This window comes from Ursus arctos, unplaced genomic scaffold (genome assembly GCF_023065955.2).
Source record: "Ursus arctos isolate Adak ecotype North America unplaced genomic scaffold, UrsArc2.0 scaffold_4, whole genome shotgun sequence".
Lineage (NCBI taxonomy): Eukaryota > Metazoa > Chordata > Mammalia > Carnivora > Ursidae > Ursus > Ursus arctos.
This window is the reverse complement of record NW_026623056.1, coordinates 68,945,675-68,959,938: the sequence shown is the minus strand read 5'-3', so window position 1 is coordinate 68,959,938 and position 14,264 is coordinate 68,945,675. Positions and strand designations below refer to the sequence as shown.

The following is a 14,264-nucleotide window of genomic DNA, read 5'->3' as shown; positions in this document are numbered from 1 at the left end:
GTAAACTGTAATTATATCATGTCAAATACATATTTAGAATTAATCTAGAACTCCCTTAACATAATAATGAGAATGTAACTTTTGAGGGATATTTTCTCTCCTCTCCTTTAGAGTCACTTAATTTTAATGGTGAAAGAGACACCACAAATCATTTAATAAAACTATCATTTTAAAATTATTTTATGTTTTATAAAGCATAAAACTGGGGCACCTGCATGGCTCAGTTGGTTAAGCACTCAACTCCTGATTTCAGATCAGATCATGATCTTGGGGTTGTGAGATTGAGCCCCACGACAGGCTCCACACTCACTGCAGAGTCAGCTTGGGATTCTCTCTTCCTCTCCCTCTGCTCCTCCCACTTGCACACACGTACGCTCCCTCTCTCTAAATAAATAAATAAATAAATTCTTTAAAAAAATAAAAAGGCATAAAATTACCAACTCTCTGGGTTGCAGAGAAGTCCCACTACTAGTTCCAAGTTAGTCGGCATGTTTCTCCAGCTCTCCTGACCTCGCATTCAGCAAAAGGATGGCTGAGTGAGAGATAAAGAACAGACAGGTTTATGGGAGGTGGTTGTGGTTGTTTTGTCTGTTTATGACAGGTAAAAAGTTGCGGATTTTTGAGCTCTGGGAGAAAAGAGCTGGTTGAAGTGAGATGATACGGGAAAAAAGAAGGATCATCAGTAAAGCAAGTTCCTTAAGGATTTGAGAGAAAATAGAATCCAAAATGCATGTGGAAGAGATGTTACTTGCCAGGAGGGAGATGGGGCATTCAGATCTGCAATAGCATTGTCACTGTGATAGATCTCACTTGAATTTGCCACCAACAGATATTTTTATCAAATGACATCAGGTTTTCATATTATACATTTGTCCTATTACATCTCATTATAATTTGTAAATTTGTAATTCAAAAATCTAGGGTTTTCTCCTGTATCTATGTTATAAGCTACTCCCTCCATCTTTAATCCAAATGTACATTCCTCATATGATATCATGTAATATTATGTTTTCTTTTAGCATTTAAAAGTAAGATATACGATTGGTAATAAGGTGAAACTTCAGTATTATTCAAAAGATGTATATATTTTTAAATAGAGTTTATGTAACCATGGTAACATATAAAGTTAACTAGACATTTTAATTTTCTTCCATATCCTTCTTGAATTTTTCAAATTTATAACAGATAAAGAATCACTTGTATAAGCAGAATTCTTTTTAAAAAGAAACATTAAATAAAATCTTGGTTCTCTTTCTGAATCTATTCTGTGAACGTAGGCAAGTCAAATACCATTTCTTTTCCATACTTCCTGTGCCCATTTGAAAAATAAGGGAATGAAACTAGATCATTTTATTCTACTTCAAATGCTAAATGGTTCTGATTTTACGATATGATTATTCCCATTTTGAATAAGGATGCTTATTTGGTATATAAATTGCTGATTATTTCTTTTATGCCCATAAGTCAATAAAATTTTAAAATATTCATGGGATTTATGAAGAACTAAATAACAAGAGAAGGTGCTTTCTCTAAAGAGAGAAATCATTTCAGAAGCTCTGGGATACATTTTAAAAGATGAATTATATATGTTAGTAGAAAATGACAATAACCCATCCCTCCCCATAAGGAAAAATAAAAGTTTTCAAAGACAAATGAAGTAATAAGTTTTCTATATGCCCTTACATATTGACTAGAACATGGCAGATACCAAGACTAGCGGGAATTTGATTTTCTGTGTTTCTTCTTTATTAAATTGTCACATAAAAGTCATGGGCAAGTGGCACATCAACTCCAGGAGGGCCTAAGATGTCAGGTAAGCTATTGAGTGAAAGAAAAAAGAAGGTACCCAGTAGGAATTTATGGTCTAAAGTTAGCCTCGGTCATGGAGCCATCTTATTAAGAATGCGCCGGGTTTTAAATGAAGCTTTCTATTTCTCAAAGCAATTTGTATAAGAGGGCAAAACCTCATCAATGTAACTTAATGAATATATATTATTACCATATAAAGGATTTCTAGAACAAAACTTCATGAAAGCATAGGATTTTGCCTATTTGCTTTACTGCTATGTCCTTCATTGCTTATAGCAAATTGGCACAGAGATAGTGCTTAAACAATATTTGTCAGAAGAATTAACATTCAGGACTCCATCCTGATTTCAGTGGAGACCAGCATACTAATGAAATCCGATGCTCAAATGAGAGTTTAATTCAGCAATTACTCATTGAGTGTCTAACACATGTTAACAAAATGACCTATCACTATTGCAACCATACTTTCAAAACCAAAACTCGGTTTGCATGGTCTGCTAAGTATAAATAACCTTATGAAGACAACAGATTAGAACATCTGTTGTTGAAAATAAATTTAGGAGTTAAATTTAAATTATAGAGGGCCACATAATGTCTAACCTAAAAAGGGTCACTATGGAAAATGAAAGGGGGCATCCTCAATATTTACCCTGGGCTATCATGCATTAACTAGACGTGTCCCTGGGGAAACAGTGTGTATAGTTTCTTTAATAGACTCCAAGCAAAGTCTGTACCTAGTGAAAAGGTATGTTTCTACAATGGTAAAACCTCAGTCAATTCCAGAAAAACAGTTATTAAATAACAAAGGTAAAAAACTAAACTTAATGAAATTTGAAAGAATCTGAGACCATCAGGGCTAAGGTAAAGGCAAAGTTTAACTCCATTGCAAAATGAATAGCTTCTAAGAACTGAAAAACTAAGTAGATCCTAGTCCCCAATGACACTGATACCCAAGACTATTTTTGGTGATATTCAACAGAATGTTAGCTCATTGTTGTTTAAAAGGACAAGGGGGCCCAGGAATTATTAAAAGACGGCATTGCTATAAGATACCCAAAACAGAATGTGTAATTTCTTTGTTTTTTTATGCACACAGTTTAAGCAATAACTACCCCTACAAGGTATCATGCCACAGTTCATCTAATTGCCATCCTCATTATTGACACCATGGAAAAAAACACAAAAAGAGCCTGAAGGAAGTAGTAACAAACCTTAATGATAAGATGGAATTATAAAACATCACAAAATTGGCACACAGGAGTTCAAATATGATACTGCATATAGAATATCATCTCTTCACCCTAATGATACTCCCGACAATTTGTTGCATCTAAAAATCTATATGCCTTTGAACATGCCTCCAACTCAATCACCGGAAATCCTTTCTGATTCGCTTCTCTATTCAAATATGTTAAAGTCCACTAAGAGAGAGAGAAAGAGAAAGACAGTGACAGAGAGAAAAAGAGAGAGAGAGAGGTTCTTGTACTTCTTTTTAAAATGCACCAATCTTCAGTCTCAGTCATCATTCCCAGGTTAAGATTAGAAAACAATCTGATTTAATAAGTTGCATTAACAATCCCCTTAATTCAGCCAAATTGATGGGAGCTTTTATTTGCAATGTAAACAAAAGCAATCTTATTCGCTAATCTAGAACACATAATACTAGAGGTCGTCTCCTGAGAGCCGGAATTTTATTGAAATCATACTGATCTTATTGACATTTACACACACACTCAAACAGGGCTCGTAAAGTCTACAGAAGAAAGAAAATGTTACTCCACAGGTCTTCTTACTTCACCCGCACAACCTACTTTCCTTGGTAGTCATTATAATTATCCCTATTTTATAATAAGAAAAGTGAGGCTTAGAGAATTTACACAGGGTTCTAACTAGATTAGAATCAATTTTTTTCTTCCTGAGCATAATGGAGATTACTATAGGAAAATCCATGTGTATCAATTATCTGATTGATGAGCATTAGACATTTGGACTCTGAGTTAAGCTTATGGGCAGAATGCCACTGATTAGGAAGCTATCCATTGATCATTCTAGGGTATCATGATCTGAAATATTAGCTCTACCACAGAGCTCTGAAAAAATAAAAATAAGTGGTTTCAAGCATATTTACATATGACTTAGGAATTTTTTTTTCCCTGACACATCCAGCCAGTGAGGGAGAGAAAAGGAGAATCAAGGAACGAAATATTATTAATTGCCTGTAATTATAAAATTATACCAGTATAATTAAAAGATGATATGGTTTTTTAAAAAACTTTTAAAATGAAGCCAATATTTGATGAGATAAATCTGATAATTATATTAAAACCATAGTTTGATAACTTGGTCAAATAAAAGAAAAAACTGATGGAATAGGTAGAGTGAATAAACAAAGTATTTATACAAGCATGAACATATCTGTTAAAACATCGAACTACACTGTCTTAATATTTAAACACACACACACTCGCTCACTCACACTCCCCAACTGCATTTTGCACTTTGAAGAAGAGAGACCATGAATTTGCCCATCCTTATATTATCGTCCCTTGCAAAAATGCACAGAATCCTCAAATCTTATAAGGTAGGTACTATTATAAGATGAGAAAACTGAGACACAGAGAAATTATTTAACTTGCCCAAGGTTATGTATGTAGCAAGTAATGGAGTCTAGTTTCAGGACCAGGCATATGGCCAGAGATTCCTGTGCTCCTAACCCCTTCTGTATGGCCCCACAGAATTAAGTGATCATTAAGTAATAACTGACATAGTTTTCCTTATTATTAGCTCTGGTTTCCATTGTGTAAAAATAAACATTTTGAAAATAAGTACACCTTAAATACATTACTACTGAGGCACTATCTTTGTAGGTTCAGAAAGCAATGAGAAAATCCGCTGCATTGACCTTCATTCTTGCCCACAAATAGAAAATTGTTAGTAACATGAAGTAAAGGAGTTTTAGGAGGAAAAAAAATTATCAGCTGTTGAACATAGAAGAGGATAACGGAGGGCATAGGTGAAATCACAGCATGACCCTGAAAACGGCTAATGAGCCTGTAGACAGTATTAATGGGCCTGTGTCTTTAGAGCAGATAGCGTTGCTTCAGCCTGCATTCGCTAGACCTTCCGATGAGAGCATTCTCTTGAGTTTCATGTGTCAAGATCATAGAAGAACCACAGATAAAGTAAACTCAAATGAGAATCACAGGGCTCCCACCTATTGCTTTTCTAGGATTTTTGAGGAGATGAGTCCATAAATTATGCGACAAGAATAAACACTTTAATTATACACTAATATATATTGGTATGTAGCATTTCCAAAATAAATACCAAAAATAATGCTGAAGTTCAAGAGGCTAGGTCTATTGCCTGAAGTTTCCAACATGTGTTTGAGAAAGAAATAGTCAGAAAATTAAGGAAGAGACTGGACAAGGATTCATCCGGAAAGGGAAGAAACTAACCACACTGTTTTCTCCTTTGCCTTCACTAAATTAAACCGATTCTGTCAAACTCCACAACTTGTTGACTCTATCCCTTAGGCCTGACCACTAGGTAAAAACTAGAAAATCTAACATCAGGCATGGGATTTTTAGTAAATACTGGCTGCAAGATTCTTCTCTTTTAGCACCCCGTGGATTGCAGTGGGTTGGACACAAAATGTGTAATCAGGGCTGAGGAAGCGGAGATGCCTCAAATGTCTGGATCGTCAGGATCTAGTGACACTAAGTGACATTCTGCAATTGCCAAATCAATAAGTATTAATTTTCTCATAAAATAGGTGACATATTTAATAAGTAATGTATCTAGAGGAAAGAGGAAATGGAAACATTTAGCCTAATAATCATTTTTAGTAATTCAGACTTACGAAGGCATTTTCATAAAATCATGACCTTCCATTTAGATGGTACTTAACTATTCTGAAATTGCTTTTGTGTGCATTACCTTAAGTGATCTGAATTGTTGCATAAATACAAAAACATAAGGAAAATATTAATCTAGATATTATATCTAGGTCAATAACTTTGAAACAGATTTATAAAATACCAAGGGAAAAATATATGTGCACATCTAACAAAATGAAACAGAGAAACTCTTTATGGATATAGCATAAGAAAAATCATTCTGTTCCCACAACCAAGCAGCAAAATCACATGTAGTGATTACTCGACTTGGGTACAATGCTTAAGAATATGGGTTCTCAAGTGAGAATCTTTGCTCTGAATCCCAGTTTGGCTGCTTTTTAGTCATGGGACTTTGACAAGTTGCTCTACTTTTCTGAAACTCTGTCTTCTCATCTGTAAATTAAAGATAACAACCAAAGACTGATTTGAGAATTAATGAAGTAATGCCTGCATACTGCATAGCATAGCCTAAGGCATATAACCCATCCCAAGTGGATATTAGCTGTTAATCTGTATTGTTTTGTTCCTCCTCTTATGCCAGCAACCAGAGCAGTGTCCCTGTTCAGTAACAGTAAGACACGTGATCATCAGTGTCATGAAAATACTCATTAAGCCCCTAAATATACTTGATAATTACTCTTGACATTGAGCTGTTTGAAGGTTTAAGTAGGAAGAATTGCTTGAGTATGAAAACTGTGTAGGTCAGTTTCATCTGTTTCTTTGCCATCTTACAAATAAGTGATCATCACAGATCCCGTACCTTTATTGTACAAGCATAGGTCCCAGTATTTACTCCCGCTTTTCTAATTCAAGAGTTCATTTTGGAATAAGAATCATATGATCGTCCTATAAAAACTGTCAACATAAAGGGGACTGTCCCATTAGTTTTTTCTCACTTATCACTACTTTAATATGTTTAGAAAAGACAATAATATTCAGATGCAAATGGCTTTCAGTTACCATGTCTCAAACCATGATGCAAAGTAACATTTTTCTTTAACTAAGATGATCCGTATTTACTCAATCACTCTGAGCTCTTAAATATCATTGTCTGAACAGAAGAAGCTCAACAGCCTCCTACTATTTTTCCTGTCTTTGAGAAACATTTGTTCCCTAAGAGGGCACAATTCATCTCATATATTTATGAGATTCAGAATTCTATTTTTAAATACTGGGGTGAAAGGAAATACCCTCATTGAGACACCTGAAGATTTCAGCAGGACAAAAGGAAAAAAAAAAAAGGGGGTCAGTAATAATTGCTCAATTCATTGGTTAAAAAACAAAACAAAACAAAACAAAACAACCCAAGGTACAACTGGCCCTACCCAAATCTTATTTAACCAGTCCTATAATGTAAGATATAATATTCATGTTAACTGAATTCAAAGCCACTGCAAAGTGAACCCAAATAGGAGGTTTCCATTTTTTGCAATCAAAATCAGATTTTAAAAAATACTAACTTAAATGGTGATTTATTAGTAGTTGATTACATTCTTGTAGGGTAGTAGAAAAAAATACACCTCAATAAGTTTCAGTCTCCTTGTTTTCAACCAGAAAATAAGAATACTATACACTCACAGTGAATTACAGTGAATGTAATTTATAAAATTATATAATCCTGTGTAGCTGATTTTCAAAGTACGGATTATTTGGTGGAGTAGAAAGAATATTGAACCAGTCTTTCTGAATTCTGGATACCAGTCTCAGCTGTTCTGAGGAACTTGACAGAACATAATCTTGGGCAAGATACTTTTCCTCTCTAAGACTTGTATAAAACATGGACTTCAGACTAGCCAATTTCCTGTGCTAAAATTTCTGTTTTTAACATATATAAAAAGTAAAAATGTATATATTTTCTGGTTACTTCATTCCCTTCTCATAACGTGTACTGGGCAAAGAGTTTGAAATGGGATCTTAAAATTCTAAGCACAATTTGCAAACATATTGATAAGAATATCATTGTTTGCAAAAAAATTAATCTCTACTTAACATAGTACAGTAGCCAAAAGTATAAATGTAAATGAGCAGCTTAAAACTGAAACAAGATTTTTTTGGCATTACCAGATTACACCAGGTGCATCTGGAAATACACTCTTAAAAGATTGTTGTACTAGTTTACAGATTAAAAATACATAATTATAACACTAAGAATAAGACTCAGGATTCCATATTTTCTGATTTATTATGCTTTATAAAGCATTTCAACACCCAACATTAATTGCTTACCTCTTCCAAGTAATTAATTCTTCCATATCATTAACAGTAGAGCTTGATACTATAATTTGCTTATCACGGCTGCTTTGGCGATTAATTTACATCCATTTCACTTACGTTTTAGTCTTAAAACACCAAACCACGTTGGCTTAATTCCATATCTGATAAATTGGGAATTTACAATTCCCTATAACCGGTTATTTAAGAAAAATAATGCAGCAACCATTTATTCTGGGCTTTATAATGTAGGACCCATGCAATGAAAGGCTTAACATTGATAAGGCGAAACTGACATCAGCCGGTACCTGGTCCTAATAGTTGACAACAATAGTAACCCTTGGAATTTGTAAATACTCCCTTCACAATTTACAATGAACATTTAACTCATTAATTAGATCATTGATTTAAAACTTTGGAGCATAATTCATTATTCTTAGAGCAGAGGGTGGAGGGTGAATTCGACACGGTCTCTGTCCCCAAGGGGCTTTCAGTCTAGTGGCAAAGATATGCACACATGTGGCCCCACAGCAGCGCTGACTGCCTCACAGACAATAATGGAGACACAAAGAGAATGATGGAGAAGTGAGAGATTCTGGCCATGATGATCTGAAAAGACTTCACAAAAGAGGGAATACTGAATCTGGTCCTTGAAGCAAAGAAGGATTTCAGATGTTTAAAAAAGAAAGGGGGAGTTTTCCACTCGCAGAGAATATCTCTGTGCTGGCAGTTTATTTAATTTTTACAGATAAGGAAAAACAGAGAAATTACGTGATCTGATTCAAGTCAGAACAAGAGAGAATCAAAGCCATTCCCTGAGCCTTTAACTCCTGGGTCAAATGGTTCCTCATCGCTTCCTTCCCAAGGTGAGACAAGGTTTCCCTGTTTTCACAGCCATCCACGCCCTCCATTTATCCCTCCTGTTGCCACACCCTTTGCAGGACCTTGCGAGGATATCCAGAGAAACGCACAGAGGCAGCCATGTCTTCCTAGAACACATTACCTTTCAGCTTGTGTCTAAAACTCAAACACATCGAGGTCCATTTGGGGCCCCCCTTCCCCACCCTTCTCCATCATTTCAAAGGAATGGGAGCTTGCGCTTTTGCCACATGTCATGCTCAATAAGACTGTGATCCATTCCTCTAAACCTTCCATTTTTCTACTTCAGTTTTGTCAAGTGTTCCCAGTTCCAAGAAATCGTAATTCAGAACGTGGGGGAGGTTGCAGATTTTTGGCTCAGGAGGTCGTGCAGATGTTATTCCTTAAGGAAGCCGATCATGATTGCCCATGTGAGTAATGGCTGTGAGTCGGCTAGGAGCCAAAAGTTCTCTTATAGCAGAATGTATAAACCATTCTCCTACTGAAAGAAGGCCCCCAGTAGGATAATATATTATTACACATGATTCAAATTACAGGATCTGCAGCAGGGGAGCTCATGACTGATGCAGGACAGTCGCTCCCTGAATACTGATGATGGGATGATGGAATGCCTCATGAATTAAAAGGGCTGTGGTTTAGCGCCTAAATCCTTCATATGCTTCAAAAAGTGTCTATGCCTATCATTGTACTCTTTAAGCTTCTTAAACGAATCATGCACTGTTATGAAACCCTTGTCGATGCTTTAAAAATTCCATGTCTTTGAATAATTATATTCAAAATACTCTTTAAAAAAAAAAGACAATGAAACTTTACCTTCTCTGCCAGAAAACTGTATCCCTTTAATGCCAATATGCAATAAAGATATGGCTTAAGACAAATCGCATTTAAGTGTGACCCAGTTTCCGCTCTTTGGGATTCTCTAAAGCAACCTGAAAATCTTCACATGCCACACGTTCCAGCCTGTTTAAGTTATCTATACGACAAATAAGTTTATCTCTGACAAACCAAATACAAACGGATAGTACGAGACAAAATTATGGTTCCAGAGGTTTTCTGCTGACAATCGAACTCATTCGTGAATATTATTTCATTTGGTCTATTTTAGTTATATAACAAACCAATAAATTAGCTAAAGGTATTACACTGGGAACAGAGATCAGGCGTTTTTATAGAAACACTAAGGCAGATGTTAAATATTATGCAGTCTAAAACACAAATGCTGCGACATATTCTAAAATAATATGTAAGCTGGTCCCTTAACTTCTTTTCAAGCTGGTTCTTGTATTCAGTTTTTCTAGTAAATGGATGCAAATCAGGTGCATTGTGCTGGGATGGGAAGAGAGAGATTTGTCCAGAAATGACCTCAGTTCTATTCATTAATAAAATGACATGTTGGCTGAGCGCAGTGAAGAATGAAATATAACAAGAGTGAACTTTCCTCCATGTGACAGATGCACATACGTGCTTTTGGGATACAACACTATATGTAAAATGGCCACTGCAGCATAAAATCTGAACACATTAAAGGAAGCTCTAAGATGCAGATTGCTTGGAAACACTGCAAGTTCCACAGCAATGGCAACGCACTCCCTTATTCTCTATTACCTTGTACAATTCTGAATCTCAACTTGCAAAAAGCATGCTATTCATAAGGGGGGAGTGCAGTCAGATAAAATAAACAAAGGTTTAATTTTTTCCAAGACTTTTTTTTTTTTTAAGAAAGAGACGGTAATTTTGCAAGGTCAAAACAAAACAGAATTGTACCCAGAATCACTTTCAGTGACAGCAGACACCAATGGGTGGGGCGGGAGGGGAAGGTAAAAGCTATCAGAGAGAATGTAGCCACATTTTTGCATAGAGATTTAAATGATGCCACCAGAATAATTAATAGAAGGCCCTAATATGGGGGGGGGGTAACAGGAAAGGGGGGAGGCTATGTTAAACAAAGTTCATTACTGCATGATGTAAATGAGTTTCTCACCAGTGATGTCACTGATTGGCTGAGCCGCAGAGCTGGCTTCGAGCATGGCCGGATTGGCTGCTAGCTCTTCTGGTGCCTGCCTGTTTGGGCAGCGGTTGAACCAGATACTTTCTGTCTCTCTTGTTGTCGTTTGAAGCAAATCTTGTTCAGCCCAGCTGTGTCTCCATAGTAGTGGCACCCTAAGAGAGAGTCTCCCTCCTGCTTCCCACAGCTCGTCTGTGAGGCGGTCGCTGCTATGAAATACCAGCGCTTGGCACCAAGCCCAGACAGCGTTCTCAGATCCATCTATAACACACACATACAAAAAGAAAATAAAAAAAAAAAAGCAGTTCTTTCATCTGAATTGCATCCTAAGGAGGATTAAGAAGGCTTCTATTGCTACTGATTTGTGTCCTTTCAATTTGATGGCTAAAATAGTTTTTGAAATACAGTATCCTCTCATCGGCAGTAGAACACCATTGGTTAAAATTGGTTAAAAAAGATAGGGGGGAACCCCCCTCTCCCATGTTTACCTTGATTACAGAAAAATAATTCTTCATTTCCCTCCTAAGCACCGTAACTGATGGTTTTGGTCCCCTACCAGAATTTTAAACTCTCGCCAGATTTCTAATTACATCCGAGTCATTATTTTCAGGTTAAGACAAGGGATCTTAATTAGCATTATTTTTTAGCTATGCGAAATGAGACAGGGCATGAAACAGAAACGATCTATGGAGAGGCAGAGAGAGAGAGAAAGAACAAATCTGTGCAGCTTTTACAGTTGAGCTGACACCCCCTCCTTCCCCGCTCTCCCTCCACCCCCCTTGCAAAAAAAGAATGCAGTCATATGAACTTTACCAGACAATGGAGTACCTACAGGCTCTCCCCTAGACAAGTCCTTTATAACCAGCCAGTGCTATGTGCTGCAGACAGTGGCCAATCGGCAGGCTCCTTTCTGCAGCAGGGACACAATAGGTGCATTGGCCACACTGTCCTCCTAGCCCCTGACAGCAGTTCAGGTTCATTTATTGTACACTGGAAGGCACATATGTCTTTAATATTCACTGTGAAATTATCAGTGAGGCTGCCTTTACTTCACCGTAATTACATCCACCTAATTACCGCACACGAGCTGCAATGGCACTGTTTGCACAGGGTGGCGCATAGGCATGCACGCCGTAAAAATATGCATGAACATGCTTGCTTATTTCAATAATAAAATCCCCCAATTATTTCCTTCCCCGAGCTTAATGTTTCATCCAGAATACTTCAGCGGATATAGTCATCATTTCTCCCCTTCAAAAGAAAAAAAGTGTGTGTGCATATGTGTGTGTGTGTGTGTGTGTCTGTGTGCATATATACATGTATGTGTACATGCATAATTTACACATTGTTTCAGTCATATATTGGGGTGAGGTATGGAAGTGGGACCTAGTCAGCAAATAAAAGGTTACCGAGGACCTAAGGCATTTTCCCCTTATCACTAGGCATCGGAATGAAGTCATAAGTGAATCTGCATGCATCGCCATAGCCGTGCATAGATGCCGATTTATTAGGAGTCCAACGAGCATGAGCACCTACATATGTCTCATTTAGGTATTTCCATGTTGCATAATTATAGCATTCCTTGCAACACTGACTCAAAATGGGTGAAAAATTGAATCTGCTTTCTGTGTGTTAGTTAAACAGAGTTGGGAACAGTCTGCAATGGGAACCGCCCGCTAATTTTTTTTTTATTTTATGCATGTTGCATTTACATATTCATGAACAGAATAGCTGTTATGACCGCTGGTTCTGCAGCAGGAGATGAAAAGACAGAAGCCAGCAGACAGAGTGTATTAATTTCTAGGGGAAGAATGGCAGTGTATGATGACCAGGAACAGGAGATGCTTGGGGTTTCATTGGGGGGTTACCTCATTGTGTAATAAAGGATCTGGGTAGACAACTTACCAAAATATGTGTAAGTATAATAAACTTAGAAAGTAAAAGCGATTTGCATTGTTCACAGCCATTCAGCCACACTGTAAAGAAATAAGCATTTTGAAATGGAGATTTCTGGCTCGGGTCTTTGCAGGTAAATAAAATTGTATTTTCTTTTATGGCTACTTAGAATATCAACAAAATGGAATGTGCTCAGCAGCTCTGAATTTTCTTATTACTCTATGATTTATATGTTTCTTATTCCAAATCAGAATGCTAAGCTTTAAGCACTGATTATTTCCTAAGGTGGAATTTCACCAATGTTTACCGATGTTTACGGGTATATTTTGGTGTTTAGCTCATGATTCTCTAATCAGGAATGGAATTCATCATCGTACCAGGCACATGAGGAGAAACAGTATATCCATATAGATACATGCATATAACACGTAGTTCACCCATGCTAGAGAGAAAGGATCCTAATGTTATTTTTATCAATTTATATTTTATAGTTCTTTTTATTAATATTTGTAAGATTTGTATCACAAAATACATTCAAATTTATTTTTTATAAGCATATTTTTTAAAAACCACAGTTCTTCTATCTATACTTTCCAAAAATCAGGTTTCAGTAGGAAGGATGAGTGAGGCAAAATCCAAACTAGACCAGTAAGAGATCACAAGACTCAATTATAAAAAACTCAAATGATATAAGAAAATACTATATTTTTATTCCTGAACTACTACATATATTGAAATCAAAACACCAGAAATCAAAGATGTAGATTAATTACTTGATATATAATGCAAGATACTTCTTTTCTAGGTGATTGCTGAAAAACCTGAGAAGTTATTTGCCTCACCTTGTTGATGGTTTTTCTATCAAAAGCCAGTTTTTCTAAATCTTCAAGTAAATCACAAAAAAAAATTTACTGGTAATCAAATTAAGATATGTATACCTCATCTCCATCTCTCTCTCTCTTTCTCTCTCTCTCTCTCTCAAACACACACACACACACACACACACACACACACATAAATACACACATATACAACCATGGCTGTTCTCTTTTTCTGTAAGAATGTACAACTTTTCTACCTAATCATCTCAGTTCTTTGATCTGGCATTTACAAAAAAGCCCAAGAAAATCAAAAAGATAACACTTAATTTCTAATGGTCCATTTTGCTAAGTAAAAATAAAAACAGGATAAACTCTCATACTATTAATAAACTTACATATATTTAGATTCCACTAACACATAAAATGTACTTAGAAATTCACTGTAATATGAAGTATTTTGATGAATATAATAATTTTATAAAAAGATTAGTAGATGGTCTATATCTGACCTCTTTAAACAAATAAGGATTTGTAAACAATGAATACCAAAAATAAAAGAGGCTTTCTTAAGTACCATAATACATTAAGCCTAGCAAGTTAGGCTTCCCACTTCCTACTATAACATTCTGTCATAGTTTGAATTATTAGATATATTGGAAAACAACATTGTATTTTTCACTGTATCTTAGTACTAGGATTTACTGTTCTTCTCACACCCCAAATACAAAATGCAATTGTGAGATT

At 36.0% G+C, this 14,264-nt stretch overlaps 1 long non-coding RNA gene across 1 annotated transcript in view; it reads right to left on the bottom strand.

The window, feature by feature from the left end:
- Nucleotides 1-210: 210 nt before the first annotated feature.
- LOC123000463 (uncharacterized) overlaps nucleotides 211-14,264 on the bottom strand; it is a 31,660-nt gene continuing 17,606 nt past the window's right edge. The window contains exons 2-3 of the long non-coding RNA XR_007188743.2: nucleotides 10,780-11,064; nucleotides 211-532 (exon numbers count right to left, since the gene is read on the bottom strand). This is a non-coding gene — a long non-coding RNA (uncharacterized LOC123000463). The remainder of the gene's footprint in view (nucleotides 533-10,779; nucleotides 11,065-14,264) is intronic.